Here is an 18,198-nt window from a genome sequence, read left to right on the forward strand (position 1 = left end):
TTCCTCCCCTGCTGCGTAGTTTGCCACTACGTCCATCAGCTCATCGACGGTCTGAGGGCGATTCCGACCCAATTCCCGTACCAGGTCTCGACTGGTGGTACCAGAGACAAAGGCCAGGATGACGTCGTGGTCAGGGATATGTGGCAGCTCGGTGCGTTGCTTCGAGAAGCGTCATCATACTCTCGAAGAGTTTCTCCTGACTTCTGTTTGCACTTGCTGAGGTCCCACGAGTTCCCGGGCCGTATGTAGGTCCCTTTGAAATTACCCTCAAAGACTCTAACTAAATCGACCCAGTCGTGGATCTGATTAGCTGGAAGTTCCTCGAGCCACCGACGGGCGGTATCAGAGAGGAAAAGCGGTAGCTGTCTGATGTTGGCTCGATCGTCTCCTCGAGCGCCTCCTAGCTGACAAGCCAACTTGAAGTCTACCAGCCACAGTTCTGGTTTGGTTTCACCATTGTATTTCGCGATGCTGGTCGGGGGTCGGAATGGACTGGGCAGTGGTGTGCTGTGGATTGCCCTGCTGAACACTTGTGGTCCTGGTGGCTCGGGGGCCATTCGGTCCTCGTCGCTGTCGTACCTCCCGCCACGATGTGCGCTGTAACCGCGTTCTTCCACGTCCCCATGCCGGCGGCGTCGATTCTCTTCGATGTCATGCCGCGCGTCGTGTCGACGCTGATTGTCGACAGGGAGAACGAGCGTGGTCTTTCTTCCTCGAGGGGGGGCAATTGATGGACTGATACCTCCTTTTTATTTTGGGGTGGCTCATTGCGCTTTTCAGTGGTAGCTCCACGTCATCGAGAAGCCGAGCTTTCGGCTTGTTGAACTGCCGCCACCTGGAGCAGAGTCTGTACCTCATCTCGAATACGTCGGCCTTGGGAGTTCGATGGCTCTGGCATGTTGCGCAGCAACATTGTCGCCGCCACTACATTCTGGCCTACTCGAGGGAAACGGCTGACAGGCTGCTCTGGCTCTGTGTCTTCGACGATTTGTCGGTGTACCTCTCGAGCGCGTCTGCGGACACTTCCACCAGGCGGGTAGGGTAGGTCTTGCTCAAGGATTTGCTCGAGCAGGATGAGGCGCTCACGATCCTCGTCAAGCTTGGTCTTGAGCTCTCGTAACTGCGCGAGTTGTGTGGCCCTGTCTTCCTATGGAAGCGGGTCGACCTGTCCGTCGTTCCCAGGCGTCCTGGGATCTTCTCTTGCCGCAGGGGCTCGACCGCTGGCAGCCGCATCCTGCGTCTCGTCGGTAGTTTCTACCGCCCCATCGATGTGATAGCATTCCCTTGTAGGGTTGTAGCTATCGGTCTCGGAGTCGGAGTCTGGCTCGACGGCGTAGTAACATCCACGTCCTTCCTCCAGCAGCCGCTACCTGAGCGAGGTGATCGTGTATCGTCCAGGGCCTAGGCGGCGGAGGCCTCGTACTCGGGAGAGGTCTGGCAGCTCAGACGTCGGCGGCCGTGATTCGAAGTCACGTGGGAGGACCATTGGTCTTTCCACGTACGTTTGGGCGTTTGGGCATATCGTCCTAGCGAGCGATGTCGTGGTGTTGTCCAACCCGAATGGCAATGCCCTTCTTTGGGTCAACAACCCATGTGGAAGCAACCTAGCGGTGGGGGCGAGCGCTCGGGGCGCGTCACCTCCTGTCGTCGTATGGTGTTGGGCCGGCATGCCCATGGTTCCGGTACGTGGCGCGGCCGGCTCCTGCGCCACCTCCTGCCTAGCACGAACTGCCGGTCGTGATGAGGCAGAGGGGTGACGATGGTGTTTCCCACGCCTCTTCTTAGGCGGGGAGGCGTGATGTCTAGGGTGTCTCGGGGCCCTCATTCTCACTGGCGCAACGCGGGCTCCTCCCGGTCCTTTGATCGAGAGCAAGATCATGTCATAGCCGGAGCCAGTCGACATGAACTCAAGGCTCCCAAACCAAATCACAGTGGAGCGCGGAATTGGCGAAGCGGGTGTGGCCATCGGGAAAGGAGTGGGAAATCGATGAAAAAAAACACGCAGGATGTAACACCCTAGGTGTTAAGCATGCACTTAGCCTTGGCAAAGCAATGCATAAGCATCCTCATCAATCATAAGCATCATGAGCATGTCATTCTCTTCAAGTATGATTTTATGTGCATCATTTCATGAGTTTTAAACATGTTAAAATGTGATGCTTGCTTTAAAAATTGTGAAATAGTCAAACTAGGTTGGTTTATGTGTAAGAAGAATTAAGAACATTTTTGTGCAATTTTTGGAGCTATGGAATTTGAGAAATGGAATTTATACAAAAATATCCAAAAAGAATTTATTTAAAACCTAGAACTGAGTTTTAACTTGTAATTCAAATTCTGTTTGGAATTTGGTCTTGCTTGTTAAGGCAAAGCTGTAGAGTTTTTGTTTTGGAACAACTTTGTTTTTGGGAGCAAGAGGTGAAAATGATTTTAAATTGGTCCAAATGAATTTAGAAAGAATTTGAGAAAAGAATTTCAAAAAAAAAAAAGAGAAAGGGGGCAGGCGCTGCTGGGCCGACCCGCCTCCCTTCTGGCCTAGCTGGGCAGCGCGGCCCGCTCCCCCTCCTCTCTCTCCCGCGCGCGCGGCGCCCGCCTTGCTCCACCCGGCGCCGGCCACGTGGCGGCCGTACGCCGGCGTTGGGCGCGCCGCGGCCGGCCTCCAACCCCCCCTGGTCGGGACGCCGGCGCAGGCTCCCAGGCCACTCCCTCCATTCTGTCTCCCCCGCGCCCTCCTTCTCCTTCCTCATCCGCTCGCACCGCGCAGCAGCAGCCGCTCCTCCGCGCGCCATTGCCGGAGAGAGCTCCGCCGCTCGTCGCCAGCCACACCAGAGCCTCAAGCTCGACGCCGAGAGCACCAGGGCACTCGCCGTCGCTAGGGTAAGCTCGTGCGAACGTTCTACCGAGGTGAGAGTCCGTCGAGCGCCGTGAATCGCTCGCCGGAGTCGCCCCGAGCTCGCCGGAGTACTCCGCCGCGACGGATCTAGCGTTTCCCTGCCTCTTTTCGCTCGTTCTCTGTTGCGCTAGGTCGGTAGGAAGGTGAGGAAGCTCGGAGAGGCGTTTGCGCACGCTCTACCGCGCCGGAGCAGCCTGGCCACGGCGAGCAGCGCCGCCGTGCCGCCATGCATGCTCGCCGGAGGTGTTCCGGCCGTCCTCTGGTCGATCCAAGGGTACCGCTGGGTGCGTCTTGCTGCGGGGAGCACGTTGGTGCTCACCCCATGGCCGGAGACCTCACCGCCGGCGAGATCCGCTCGTCGGAGGTGAGCTCCCTCTCGGTCTCGCTGACTGGTGGGGTCGGGGACCCACTGTCAGTCGCAGGGGTACCCCGGTGGGTGTAGATCTGGGTGTGCGTAGCATTTTTCGTCGGTTTTCTTGAAAAAGTGTTTTCCAGAAATTGATTTAAAGTTTGTAAAATCTATATCTTGAGTTCTACAGCTCCAAATTGAATGAAATAAATTTGGGTGTGCTCTATATTTCCAGATCTACAGTTTGATGTAATTGCATGTCATGTTGGAGTAACTTTTCTGTGTGAATATATTTTATCCATGATTTTGTTAAACTTGGAAAATGCATAGTAAATAAAATATGGCTCAGAAAAATGTGAAACTTGATTTGTTGGCTTTGCATGTGTGTTTGCTCACTGGGAAAAAGTGGGTACATATTATTTGGTGTATAAATGAATTTATGGTAATTTAAATGCTTGCATGGCAGTGATTTATGATTTTTAATAATTAATTGGGTCATGCAATAAATCTGGAAAATTTGTGGGTGTTTCTTATGATATTATGCAAATTGTAAAAATATGAAATCTGTTGTTTAACACTTGTATCCCAGTAGAGTGATTTTACTTGCCTTATTAATTAATCTTGTAATTTTTTTTGTGGCTCAAAATAAGTATCCAAAAATCATGAATAATTTCAGTAGACTTTATGCTTAGCTGGTAGTCTCCTGTAATTTTTGTGGAATTTATTGATGAACAGAATTGCATTTGATTTTTAATGGGCTTAGAAATGAATAAAGAAAACTATGAAGGGTGTATATATATAGGTTGAATGGAATAAGTTGGGTTTGGTGTATCTTTGAAGCATCATGGGGGTTGCTGGTTGCATTTGAAAAATATCTGTAGAAGAGAATGCAACAGATGCTTAATTTAGTTATTGTTCCCGGATGATGTTGACTACCTTGTAATAAGCATGACCAAGTGCATGACCTATGCATCATAACATGACTCCTTTGACACTCTCTCTTACAAGCATCCACTCGGGCATCTCACACTCCACTCATGAGCATATATGCATCATACAGGCTCGCAGGAGAATGAAGTGGGACCCGAGGAACCCGAGGAGATACAGGAGCAGGAACCTCCGGAAGCACAGGAACCCGGAGAGGAATTGCAAGAGTGTCCGGATCACCGACCCAGCACGTTTGAGAAAGGCAAGCCCCGGAGCATTCTAAGTCTCCCTATTCTCGCTAACTTATATAAAGTGCTATACTTGTTCTACTATAGTGCATATTAAGTGATAGGAGTTGCCTGATACCGTTGCTGCATGAGTACTCCTTGTTATTCCTACTCATTCAACTACCTTGTCCTATGTAGATAGGCACGGAGTCTATGCTTAGCTTGCTTAGTTCGGTAGAAGTCGGGTGATTCCCTGTCACCTGCGAGACATAGGTGGATACCTGCTTGTTTAAGCATTGGTTGCTCGGGGAAAAGCATAACCAAGTGTGGAATGAATTTGGAGACCGGGCAGGGTCTTATGGTGGGTTGACCATGGTGCCCCTGCCTGTGTCGATTAAGGACCGATCGTTGACGGCCCTCTTGTCATGTTGAACGCATGCCCCACACTTAGCTGGAAGGATAAGTCGTTCCGACCGCGAAGCCTGAACACTATCCGGGCCGGGAATCGAGCCGCCATGCGCTGTATTGGTGGTGGTTGAGGAGAACGACGAGGGCGCGGCGCGCAACCTTGGTATACCTTGGATACCTCGATCGCCGGAACGGTCCTCGGGTACTTGCGGTGCCTGCCGAGCCCGCGAATTGGTCCTGGATAGTGTAATACGGTGATCTGTAGCTCACTTGATCAGTGAGTGTGGTTTGTGTGGGGAATACCTCGCCAGCTGGTTAGAAATCGATTCGAATCGCCATCGCTCCTGGATAGTGAGCACTTGACATGAGCTTCGTCCTCGTAGTAAGGACTATGGAACACTCGGGTTATAATGATGAATGGTTTAAGAAATGCTATGATGAGGTACTATCATAGTCTCATACTTGCTTATAATAGCACAGGAGCAAACCTAGATAATAGGTAATGATACTTTCAACTTGAGCAGATTAAAAGAAGAAAAGATTTATGTAGGTTAGGGTAATAAAACCTTGCGGTCTTTGCAAAATGGTTGTCAGCTACCCCACTAAAGAGCCTTCATGATCCTTGATGAGTCTTTATTTTAAGTTTATGGCGGGTAAGTCTAGCTGAGTACCTTCTCGTACTCAGGGTTCTATTCCCATGTTGTTTTGCAGATGGTCACATGTACTATGGTTATTGCATCCTCTGTCTGTACCCAGCTATGGGTGATGACTAGACCAAGGGCGATGGTCACTCTGTCTCTTCCTTTGCTTTTGTGGGAATGACCAAACTATGGCACGGTATCAGACTTATCGTGTGTGTTGTAATTTCGAACTATGAAGCTTCCGCTACTTGAAGAACTTGGTTTGTAATAACTTAAGTACTCCGATGTGTTTCATGAATGTTGAAATCTGAATGTACTTATGGATGGCGGCCGCTAAACTTATTACGATCTTGGCTGTATGCGATGTGTGGTTTGAAATCCTTCGAGATTTCACGGACTACCGGGATTATATGGGCTTAAGCGTGATGGTTCGACTATGCGAATGGTCACTATTAGGCTTAATCTCTTATAATTTGGTCGGTTCTGTTACAGCTAGCATCGGAGCAAGGTTTAGCGAGTTACTATTCATAAGTACGTTTTAAACAAAAGTCTAAACCGGTTTAGTAAAAGATTTTATTAATTAATTAATAATGATCAAGGTGTTAAACTAAGTTTTGGGAAAATTATCTAGTGTGCCATGGTCATATCCTTTATGCCCAGTTAAGGACTCTAAGGTGGCTAGCTAAGTACTGACTTGGGGGTTAATGCATCATATTTTTATTTCGTCGCTCATACGGCGTGCAATAGTATGAGTGCCATTCATTTGAGTGGTAATGTATGGATCAATTCTTCCTCTACGCCATGGTAAGTGGGAGTTGTGAGAGCATGATCGGATACACTGCCGGTCTAGGGAAGTGTTGTCAGGTGCTGTGTCATGCACACATGTTGGTGTGTCTTGGGAACAGTACCGCATGCTGGGAATTCCGTCCTGAGAGGCGATGCCGTCATTAGGGCGATGATGTGGGTAGTGACACGTCACATGCATGGACAGGTGTCTGTGTATGTGAAGTGTATAGTTTTAAATTTTGTTCTGCACGATCATACTGTGGGTGGGCTGAAATGAGTTTTCTGCAGGTACCCTAACCACATTCTCGCTTAGAACGCTAGTTACGTTATGAGCGAACGTTGTATGCCACCGCGTATACCACTTAGTGTTAACCTTTGTTTTCTAAGTTTGTGAGATCGTAAGTTCGTACATGCATCATGTGCATTTCATATCATTGCTTACCTTCCCCCTTAATTTAATCTGTCCCAATTTTAAATGAAATAAATAAAGGTAATCCTCGCTCTTACCCACGGTATTCCATTTGCAGCAGATGGCACGCACTAGGCTCACCGCTCGCAAGTCCACAGGTGGGCGGGCCCCTCGCCGTCCGTTGGCAGCTAGGAGCTCGCGACATAAGAGCAAGTTCCTAGAGGAGTTTGGGATGCCCACCTTGCTTTGGAGGGTGCTCAGTTCGATGGGGTATCCCGAAGGAAGGGAGCCTCGCTACTATTGGGATAAGGAGTCGCTTGGTGACGAGACCCTAGTGGGGATCGAGGCAGTTGTCCCTACCAGTGGAGGAGACCCTGCTTGGGGCGGTTGGGTGTACGAGTCCCGAGGTGTCACGCCTTTCCACGGTGCCAGCAGGGCAGCTTTCGCAGTTTTGAGGGACCTCATGGAGAGGTTTCCACAGGAGCTGGCCCACGCCTTCGCTGGGGTGTTTCCCCGGGGTGACCCTTACACTTCGGTGTGGGATCAGTCCGAGGTGAATGCTCTAGAGAGGAGTGCGGATGAGGACCAGCACAGTGACAGTGCAGCTATGAGTGCCATGTACGCGTTGATGAAGACCTATGGAGGCCTGGAGCGTTGTTTGGGTCGCTTGTCCGGGTCTCTTCTCACCGTCCAGGATGAGAAGCGTCAGTTGCAGCGTGAGTTTGACTCTGAGGTTGAGAGGCTACAGGCAGAGTTGGCTCGTGTGACCAGAGAGAGAGACCAGGCAGTCCAGAAGAACAGTGAGCTGAGTCAGGACCTGCTTGCAGTGCGGGAGCAGAAGGACAGGGTGACCACTGCTCACAGGAACTGCGAGCGCATGCTAGTCCATGTGCTTGGATAGAGGAATGAAGCCTAGCACGAGGAGGACACTTTGAGGGCCCGACAGCTGGAGCTAGAGCAGCAGCTAGCTAATGCCGAGGAGTACAATGAGAACTCGCATGAGGAGATCCACCAGCTGCATAACCAGCTCCACCCTCACCACCTGCCTGGAGCAGCGGAGCTAGACTCTGAGGACGAGATGGACGCGGATCCCGAGATAGGAGCAGCTGCTAGTGGTGACGAGGATGAGGATGGCTCTGGCATGGACAGTGATCATAGCGACTAGATGCTAGGGCTCTAGAGCTAGTCCTTCTCCTTTTGTGTTGTATGTTGCATGGCATGTCGTGTACTTTGGATCTGAGCTATGTAAGACCTTACGAGTTATGTTGAAAGTCCAGTGTATGTATGCTGGCAAATTGGATGTACGCGAACCTTGTTGCGTGAATGTTAAGTAATCTGTTAGTGATGTTGTGCATGGATGATGAGTTGTTGTGCCTTTGTTTATTGTGTGAATTTATTCCCTCAGTAAATTCAGTATGGCACAATTTTACACATTTTCTACCGGTTGATAGCAACTCCTAACGATTGCTTATCATTGGCGTATGCAGATGGTGCAAACACGTGGCGGAGGTAACAGCAATCCGGGTCTTGGAGCAGGTACATCCGGAGGTGGGGCTCAACGGAATGAGGACCGAGCACCAACACCACCACCACCACCTCTCCCGTACACTGCGGATGTGTTTTTCGCGCAGTTTCTGGGGAGCCAACGCAACATGGAACAGATGCAGCGCAACATGGAAGAAGCTTTGCGCAACATAGCTGACAACACCCGTCGTGGAGATAATCAGGGTGGCCGGGAGGTCAACCAGTACAGTTCATTCAAGGACTTCATGGATACCAAGCCACCAATCTTTAAGGAGGCCTTGGAACCGCTCGAAGCAGATGAGTGGATCAACACCATGGAGCAGAAGTTTCGTCTTCTCCGAATGACAGAAGAACTCAAGGCTGAGTATGCGGCACATCAGTTGCAAGGACCTGCTGGGATTTGGTGGTCCCATCACCGTACCACCTACCCAGAGGGGACACCAATCACCTGGAACCGCTTCACCACCGCTTTGCGGGGAAATTACATTCCTCCTGGTGTGGTTGAAATGAAGGTTGGGGAGTTCATGAGGCTGTCCCAAGGGACGAAGTCTGTGAAGGAGTATCTACACGCTTTCAACAATCTCGCTCGCTATGCCCCTGAGTTTGTGAACACGGAGGCTAAGAAGATTGCTAGTTTCCAGAGAGGCTTGAATCCAAAGATGCTGAAGACCATGGGTACAGGGGCCAGGGCTACTTTCAATGCCTATATCAGTGACTGTCTGACCCAAGAGAACAATAACAACAACTACAGTGCATCCAAGTCACGTAAAAGGGCTTTTGAAGCAGGATCATCCCAGTCCAGGGCACCAGTGGCAGGGCGACAGCAGTATCGTCCTCCTGCCCCGGGTGCTAGGTTCCGACCACCGCAGAGAAGGAACACCGGGCATCCAACCCAGCAGAAGCCGTACAAGGTGGCGATAGCTCCTGCCAAGCCAAAGGCAATTCAAGCCGCAGCACCTGCCGCCAACAATGCGCCCAAGGGTCCGTGCTATAACTGCCACAAGATGGGGCACTTTGCTAAGGAATGTCCCTACCCCAAAAGGCAGCAGCCAACCTATCCAGCTCGTGTGCATCATACCTCGATTGAGGAAATCCCGGAAGGAGAACCGGTAACAGCTGGTATGTTTTCTGTCAACCAACATCTTGCAGTTGTTTTGTTTGATTCTGGATCATCGCATTCATTCATGAGCCAAGCATTTGCACAAAAGCATAATCAACCAGTTACAGATCTGGGCTATGGCTACCGCATCAGCTCAGCAGGGGCAGATGTGTTGACCAATAGAGTGGTCCGAGGGGCAACCCTGGATGTAAGTGGCCAAGTTTTTCGGGTAAATCTAGTGGTCATGCCTGGGTTAGTTTTGGATGTTATCATGGGCATGAACTGGATGAGAGAATGGGATGCTGTCATAGATACTGGAAAGAGGATGTTATCTCTCAGAGAACCACAGGGCAGTAACTCTTTTCAAGTACCTCTGCCCCGTCGTCTTGACTTTGCTAGTGTTGACACCATTTTTGGGCACGTGTCCAGGATGGCAGGACAGGGTGGCAGTACGATGCGGGTTGCTGGTAAGGATGGTTGCCGATGAGGGAAAGGTTGAATGTGACTAAGTCCTCAGACAGTAATATGGTGCCGATGACCAAGTAAAAGGGTCTGCCGATGACTATGGCAAGGGGATTGCCGATGACGCGAAGGAGGAGTCCGGAAGCTGCCAGTTGTCATGTGGAGGAATTTCGGTTTGTCACGAAGGATGGTTTTATTATTTCCTTATGTTATTCGTATCGTTTTGTATACGGGTTCCGTGTAATTTGGAATTCGAATTCTAATCGTGTCTGGTCGTAGCTCTTTGAGCAGGGTATAAATATAAGCCCTAAGACCTTGTAATCGGGATATCTATCAATCAATCAAACACACGTTTTTTACTCACATTCCAGCATTTACTTTTCGACGACTTCGTCATACGTTTTCTTTTTGTTACGAGTTCTTAGGAATTCGTCGACTCAAGCTCGGCGTATCCTCAAGTTCCGCGTGAGTACCTCTTAGCCGTGACATCCGGGCGTATCGCTGTTGTCAGGACTAAAGTATTCGAGTTATCACCTTTGCCGATAGTAAGGTCAAATCGGCTGGCACGCCTTAACGTTTGGATCGGGTATTAGCCCTTTGTGTTTGCAGACTAGTTTTTGCATCAACATATCTTCTGGCACGCTCGGTGGGACAGATTCAAGATCAAGATCAACATGTCGATCTCTGACCTCGATCAAGACAACGTCATCCCCGTGACGGAAGCTAACCTCAAGGATGAGCAGAAGCAAGCTATTGCCCAAGCCATGGAAGAGTTCAAGCAGCAGTGCCTGAAGTCTTTCAGCATAAACAGGAGCGGCGAAGTGGTCCAGAAAGATGCACTGCCGGCACCACGGCAGGTCACCTTTGACGCTAATCCTGGCAAGCTTCAAGACATGGTTGACAATGCCATCAATCGAGCGCTGATCAACCAAGCTGGTGTACTGTCTAATACGGTTTTCAACGCCGTGGCAAGAACCTTCAAGGAAGGACAAATCCCGCCGGATTATGTGGGCCCTTCCCATCATCAACCCACGGCACCAGAGGTCACGGCTCCATCGGCTGCCTTGACGAGTGCAAGTGCACAGTCTGCCGTCCCTCCAAGTACATTGGGGACTACTGGTGCACTATCTATGCCGATGGTAACCAACCCACAAATTTCAGTTGGGCAGCATAAACTGACAACCGATATGTTGGCATCGGCAATGTCGGGGTTAACTCTTCCTCCTAACTGGTGGGGTTATGGTATGCCTCCAGAGTTGACGCCGGGAACATCACAGATAACTGACATGAGGGGCAAAACTCCTATGACATCGGTACCTTCCAATGTGCCGGTGAACCAGAGTCCTCGGTATACCACAACTACTACTGCAAGGCCTCACACCGGAAATCCTCAAGATCCAATGTTCCAGTTGCCTAACGCATCGGCAGAATCAATGCTGGTGCAACAGAGGCCTATGGCCCAGTCAGGGTATGTCAATTCAACGACGGTACCCAATTACCAATCATCGGCAGCACCTATGCCGATGAACGCTAATAATGGATGGCTTGGACAGCAAGCCTTTCCACAGTCGCCCCAGCAGGGTTATCAGACTACAGGGTTCCAGCAAGGGCAGGTTTATCCCGGGTTCCAAGGTCAGGGAATTCCCAACCAGCCAATAAATTTTGGACAGCAACTCGGAGGACAGCCAATCGGTGGACAGCAGTTTGGTAGTCCGCAGATTGGAGGACAGGTGACCAATACGATGTTCCATACAGGTCACGTCCCGAACAGACACGTGGAGGTTCGCCACCAAATGCCAGATCCGCAGCCGCCTCATCGGCAAGATGCCGATGCGTATTGGGCCGATAAGATTGCCGAAGTAATGAGGGAACAATTTGGGATAAAACCCAAAGTCAACACTTATTCTTATCGGACACCGTATCCTCCAGCGTATGATTTGATCTCGCTTCCACATCGGTACAAAGTACCGGATTTTACAAAGTTTTCCGGACAGGACGACACGTCAACCATGGAGCATGTCAACAGGTTCATTATTCAATGTGGAGAGGCTGGTAACAGGGACGAATTGAGGGTTCGCCTATTTTCATCATCATTGTCTGGATCGGCCTTTACTTGGTTCATATCATTGCCTCCCAATTCAGTAATTACTTGGGCCGATCTAGAGAAGCAATTCCACAGATACTTCTTCTCGGGGGTTCATGAGAAGAAGATCACCGACTTGGTCAAGTTGAGGCAACGTAATGATGAGTCGGTTGAGGGATTTGTGCAGAGGATACGAGAGGTCAAAAATAAATGCTATAGCCTGGTTCTGGATGATCGGCAGCTAGCCGATTTGGCTTTCCAGGGTTTGTTGCCACACATCAGGGATAAATATGCTTCTCAGGAGTTTGAAAGTTTAAGTCACTTGGTGCAGAGGATATCTGATCAAGACATCAAGCCTTTCGAGCCTAAGAGGGCATGGAATAAGAAAGTCTCATTTGTTGATGAAGCAACAAGCTCAGATTCCGATGAAGAACCAGTAATCGGTTTGGCAGAATGGGTAAAAAACAAGAAGCCGATGTCTTGTCCTTTTGGGCAGAAGGAACCAGAGAAGTTTGCATTTGACACCGCCAAGGCCGATAGGATATTTGACTTTCTACTTCAGGAAGGTCAAATCAAATTGTCACCTAACCACGTGATCCCGTCGGCAGAAGAGTTGAAGAGGATGAGGTATTGCAAGTGGCATAATGCAACTTCACATGATACCAATGAGTGCAAAGTATTCAGACAACAGCTGCAATCGGCCATAGAGTCAGGGAGAATCAAGTTTGATAGTTCCAAAGCCCAGAAGCCGATGAAGATAGACCAACATCCTTTCCCGACGAACATGTTGGATGCTAAGGGGAAGGCTAAGGTCTTAACGTCGGAGACAGCTGAGAAGAGTGCGTCGGTAGATCCTCAGCATCAAGTTACTACCGCCGATGCAAGAAGTAAGGGCTTGGTCCAGGAAGGAGCTAGCTCAGGAAGAATTCCTCGATCTGGTATTGTCATAACTCATAGAAGGCCTCGAGAGAGATGGCAACAACGGGAAGATCGGTACCGGCGCCAGCAGGAAGATTATCAACGGGAAGAAGAGAGACGCCGACAGGAGTGGAATCGGCACAGGGATCATTGGAATTGCCCATTCTTCATCCATTGTTGGGAGGAAAATATCAAGCTTCCTACTGTCAGAGACTGCCCTGAATGCAACGGTTATGATCGGTACGACAGGAACGATCGGTGTTATCATGATGATGAACGACGATTTAATGGGCCGATCAGAGGAAGGGCGTCAGTTCATGATCGGCTGGGGGGCAGGCTTAGCGTTCACGATCGGCTCGGTGACCGTGTCCAGTATTTTCCCAGGAACCAAGAGGAGCTTGAAAGAATGGCTGATGCGCGGGTTCCCGATGAATTCATATTTTGCAGGGATACTAACACGCATCGCATAGAGTCAAGAGAGAACCAACGCCCAACGGCAAGACAAAGGCCACTTCCTCCATGGTGCCCTCAAGGATTAACCAAGACACAGAAAAGGAGATTGCAACGTGAAAGGCAGGAAGAGCTAAATAAAGGAGAGAACTCTGGGAGTCGGCAGCCGTCAGACGCTAAGAAAGAAGGTCCATCGGCAGGCGTCAACATGGTATTCATGTTGCCGATGGAGTTTCTTGCACCGGCCAGTGACGATGAGTTGGGATTTTCTGATCAGATAGCTCAGTTGGCTCTGGATCCAATGACGGCTATCTTTGAGAAACCTGCCGATAACGAGAGGCAGCATCTTAAAGCTTTGTTCCTCAAAGGAAGGGTTGATGGGCAGCCAATGACTAAGATCCTAGTTGATGGTGGGGCTGCTATTAATATTATGCCATATGCAGTATATCGGAAGCTTGGGAAAGGGGATCAAGATTTGACCAAGACCGATATGATGCTCAAAGACTTCGAGGGAAACGTGTCTCCGGTCAAGGGGGCGATATGTGCGGAGTTGACCATCGGCAGCAAAACCTTGCCGACAACCTTTTTCGTGATCGGCGGAAAAGGTGCCTACAATTTATTATTGGGGAGAGATTGGATTCATGCCAATTGTTGTGTCCCATCTACAATGCATCAGTGCTTGGTTCAGTGGGTAGGTGACAAGATTGAGATCGTACCAGGGGATTCTTCTTATGTTATCGCATCGGCAGAAGCGGATACTTATGAAAAGACTAGGTGCATTTCAGGAGAAGTTTGGGAGAAAGATTTTCTCAAAGTTGCCGATTATGAGATTCCACCGATCCAAGCAGTCGGTTCTGACGATGGTTTTTAATGGATAGATTCGCCGATGATGGAAAATTAGGCCAGGGATTCACATCGGCCGATGATTTGGTAGAAGTAGATATAGGTAGTGGTGATAGGCCTAGGCCTACTTTTATTAGCGCTAAACTAGATCCTGAGTGTAAACGGCAGTTAACTAGTTTGTTAAAGGAATATAAAGATTGCTTTGCTTGGGATTATACAGAGATGCCTGGTTTAGACCGATCAATTGTTGAACATCGGTTACCCATTAAGTCTGGATTTCGGCCACATCAGCAACCAGCCTGTCACGGAACCGTCCAAATTATAAGAGCACAAGTACAAAAAAACAATCACCGAAGTGATCAATTTATCATACTTGAGCCCATATAACTCTGGTAGTCCAACAAAATCACGAGGGATTTCAAACCAACCAACATACAAGCCAAGATCGTAGTGATTCAACATAACAAGTCACACGTTACATACATTTCGCAAGTAGTTCAAATAGAATCGGAGTTCGATAAGGTTATTACAACTCAAGTTTACAAATAGCGGAAGCAAAGTAATTTGAAACCAATATCACTTTTATTTCAAATACATGCCAGTACCATGGTCCATTCCAACAAAAGCATCATAGATGAGGTAAGTAGGAAGGATCATGCCCATGATCTTACTCCTTCCATAAAGCAGGAGTCATCCAAATCTTGCAGTAGCTATGATACATCACAACCTGCAACAAGTGGGAATAAACCCTGAGTACGAGAATGTACTTAGCTAGACTTACCCGTCATAAACCAGAAATAAATGACACCAAGGAGTATGCAAGGCTGATATATAAGTGGAGCTTGTTGGACAACATTTTGCATAAAAAGCTTAAGTATAAATAGTTAAACCTTTCTTATTTAGCATCCATTTAATTCTCATTAACCTATTAACTAGATTAGCACCTGTACTAAGCAATCACTTGATTAATATCAATCAATAATAACCATATCAGGTTTATTAAGGCCGTGATCATCATCATCATCATAGAACCATTAAGTTATTTAGTGAATGCTACGTTTGCCGCTGCTCTGTCAAGTTCTCACTATCCGGGAGAGACGGCGATTCGAATCGATTCCTATCCAGCTGGAGGGTTATTCCTAACACTCACCCATGCTTCCCCCGTCGGAGAGCAAGTGGGTCACCTTTGGTACGACTCAGGAATCGCGGCTCCGATCAGCGCCGCACTCCCAGGGCTACCACTCTGCCAGGGAGGTCAGGAATTTTAACTCACCTGCCTTTGGACTTACGCCAATGGTCCCCCGCACACCGCACTTCCTCCGGTAGTGCGCACTTTATACTTGCCGGTCTTCCGGCCTGAGTCATACTACTAGGCTTCGCGGTCGGAACGAGTTATCCGGCCAACTAAGTGTTAGGCATGCGTTCAACATGACAAGAGGATGTGCAACGATCGGTCCTTAACCGACACAGACGGGGATAGATCCACACCCAAGACCTCCATGCCTTGTTGTTTCACTATCATCATCCCGCCCGGTCTCCTTTCATATTATTAACACATGGTTCTTTTCCACGATAGCAAATATAGCCAACCGTGATCCGGAATCCACCTATATCCTGCAGGTGACAGGAAATCACCTGGCTTCTACTGAGCTAAGCATGGCTAAACGGAGACGTGATCCTAACTAATTAGGATTCAGGTTATATATATACTGGACAAGGAAGGGTATATATATGCAGCAAGGGTTTCATCCAACTCCTATACTTAATGCAACAATACATATATAACAAATATATACTCATTCACTTTCAAAAAGTAGGAAGCTTATAATGCTCCGGGGCTTGCCTGGAATGTGACTCCGAGTCAAATTAGTTAGCTTGCTCCGTCTTGGTGACATCTAAGATCATAACACTTGCTTAATCAATCCATCTTCAGGATGATCCACCATCACGTCCTTCACGTGGTTCATCTAGCGTACCTAGATGACATGCAAGATGCAAGTGCATGAACACATGTTTCATAGGATCACATAACACTAATTAACACCACCAAGACATGAGTCACTTAAAACCACACACAATGTAAGTTAATCAAGCATTCATGTATTTTTAGCAATTCTGGACATACACGCAACAGTTGAGTAAATAAATCATAACCAGAGTTCTACAGATCCAAAAATTCATGCAACAAGATATTATGGAAATCTTATAAAATTGTATACAATTCATATTTAATCATCTTAGCATGATTAGTAAGTTAACTAAGTCAAACATGCATATTTACAGAATCTGGTCCAGGAATTCCAGAGAACAAGCATTTTGACAGATAAACTTAATACCCTTATAACTCACAAACCATTTGTCCAAATGATATGAAACTCTAACAAAAGCTAGATGAAAGAGTTATCTACAACTTTTGTATAGACAAGTTTCACAGCAAACATAATTTATACTATGGAATTAGTTGCACAATTAAAACTGCTCATGTTGTCCCCAAACAGTAGGGTACAAATAAAGACAGAAAACTGATAGGCACTTCAAGCAAGCATAACTGGAGTTACACAACTCCACAAGACATGCAAGAAGACATTCTGAAAAGCTTAATAAATTATCTATATTTCATCTTTAGACATCAAAACATGATTCTCAACTTAAGCTGCTCGAAATTATAAAGTTCCAGAATCTGTCTCTCACAAACAGAGAGCAGTCATTTCTGAAATCAAACTTTGAACAGACATAACTCACAAACCACAAGGCCAAATACTACCAAATTTTAACAGCAGCTAGATAGGTGAACTATCTACAACTTTGCTATAAACAAGATTCCCAGAAAACACCATTTACATATTGTAATCCAAACAGTTCCACAAACTGTCCAGAAACAACAATTGCAAACAATTAATTATTAATTTATGTTTCAAACATGCATTTGAGCAAAACCATTGTTACCAACAGTTTACACATAGTTAAAGAACACCAGAAAACATAGTGGTCACAACCAAATAAATTTATTTAATGCATTTCTTAATTTATTTGGATAATAAGGTGAATTAAAGAACATATAACAAAAGTGCTCAATAAATTCCACCAAAATTACAGTAGCCTCTACATACTATAAATACACTATTATACAAATTTCATTGTATTTTAACAAACATAGCAGTCTCTATGGAAAACACAAATTGCTATTGCAATTAACCATGTGAGAATAAGATAAATGCACAAATCATATTTTCTTCAAACACATGGCCATATCATACATAAACATGATACCACAGTATCATAGGATTGTATTGGAACAACATTTTCCATTTTTACATTTTTATTTATAATTATAAACCATTTATCAAGATCCATAAAGACATCTCTGTCCAAAATATGGACATAATCTATCATGTCACATTAAACAGCCATAACTTGAGTTTCATATGCCCATAAATTATGGTTATGTACTTTCTAGAAAGCTTACTAAATTGTGAACAACTTTGTTATTGACATCTAGAGCTAAATCTACAACTAACAAGGTCTTACATAACAAACAATGCACTCCTGTCTGGGTTTAGACAGAAAATGAAACAGTAATTTAAACCACTATAACTAGACATATGCTTAACCAAAAATTATGTTATTTAGCTTGATGGAAAGCTTATGAAAAGTACTACAACTCATATATTTTCATCCAGGCATGATTCACAACCTAACTGAGCCAAACAATATAAACATGCAGATCCACTCAGAATAGGAGCAAAGCAACACAGAGCATTTGTTATTTTTATAACTCTTAATCTATCAAGCCTAAATTCACCAAACTTTTTCCAGACATCAAATATAATATGAAAAGCTTGTCACAATATTTTCACATTTATTTTAGCAATAATACAGTGGTTATGAAAAAGACAAATATAGCAAGCAATTAAAACCGAACTGCATAAATCAATTTTTACTGCTAAAACTGCAAACTAAACATGGCATATTATACATCTACTGCATAGAGAATTTCACAGGGATTCCAAAAAGTCCACATTTGCTATTTTACGATTTTTCTATGATTTTATATAGATTTTCAAAGTTCCAGCATTTCTCCAAAACAAATAGATCCTCGAAGCACTATTCATCTGAGTCATGAGTTCTGCAGAAAACCCCCTGGATCTTGTCGAATTTGTCCCCGTGGTCCTTGGTCGCGAC

Source organism: Sorghum bicolor, chromosome 9 (genome assembly GCF_000003195.3).
Source record: "Sorghum bicolor cultivar BTx623 chromosome 9, Sorghum_bicolor_NCBIv3, whole genome shotgun sequence".
Classification (NCBI taxonomy): Eukaryota; Viridiplantae; Streptophyta; class Magnoliopsida; order Poales; family Poaceae; genus Sorghum; species Sorghum bicolor.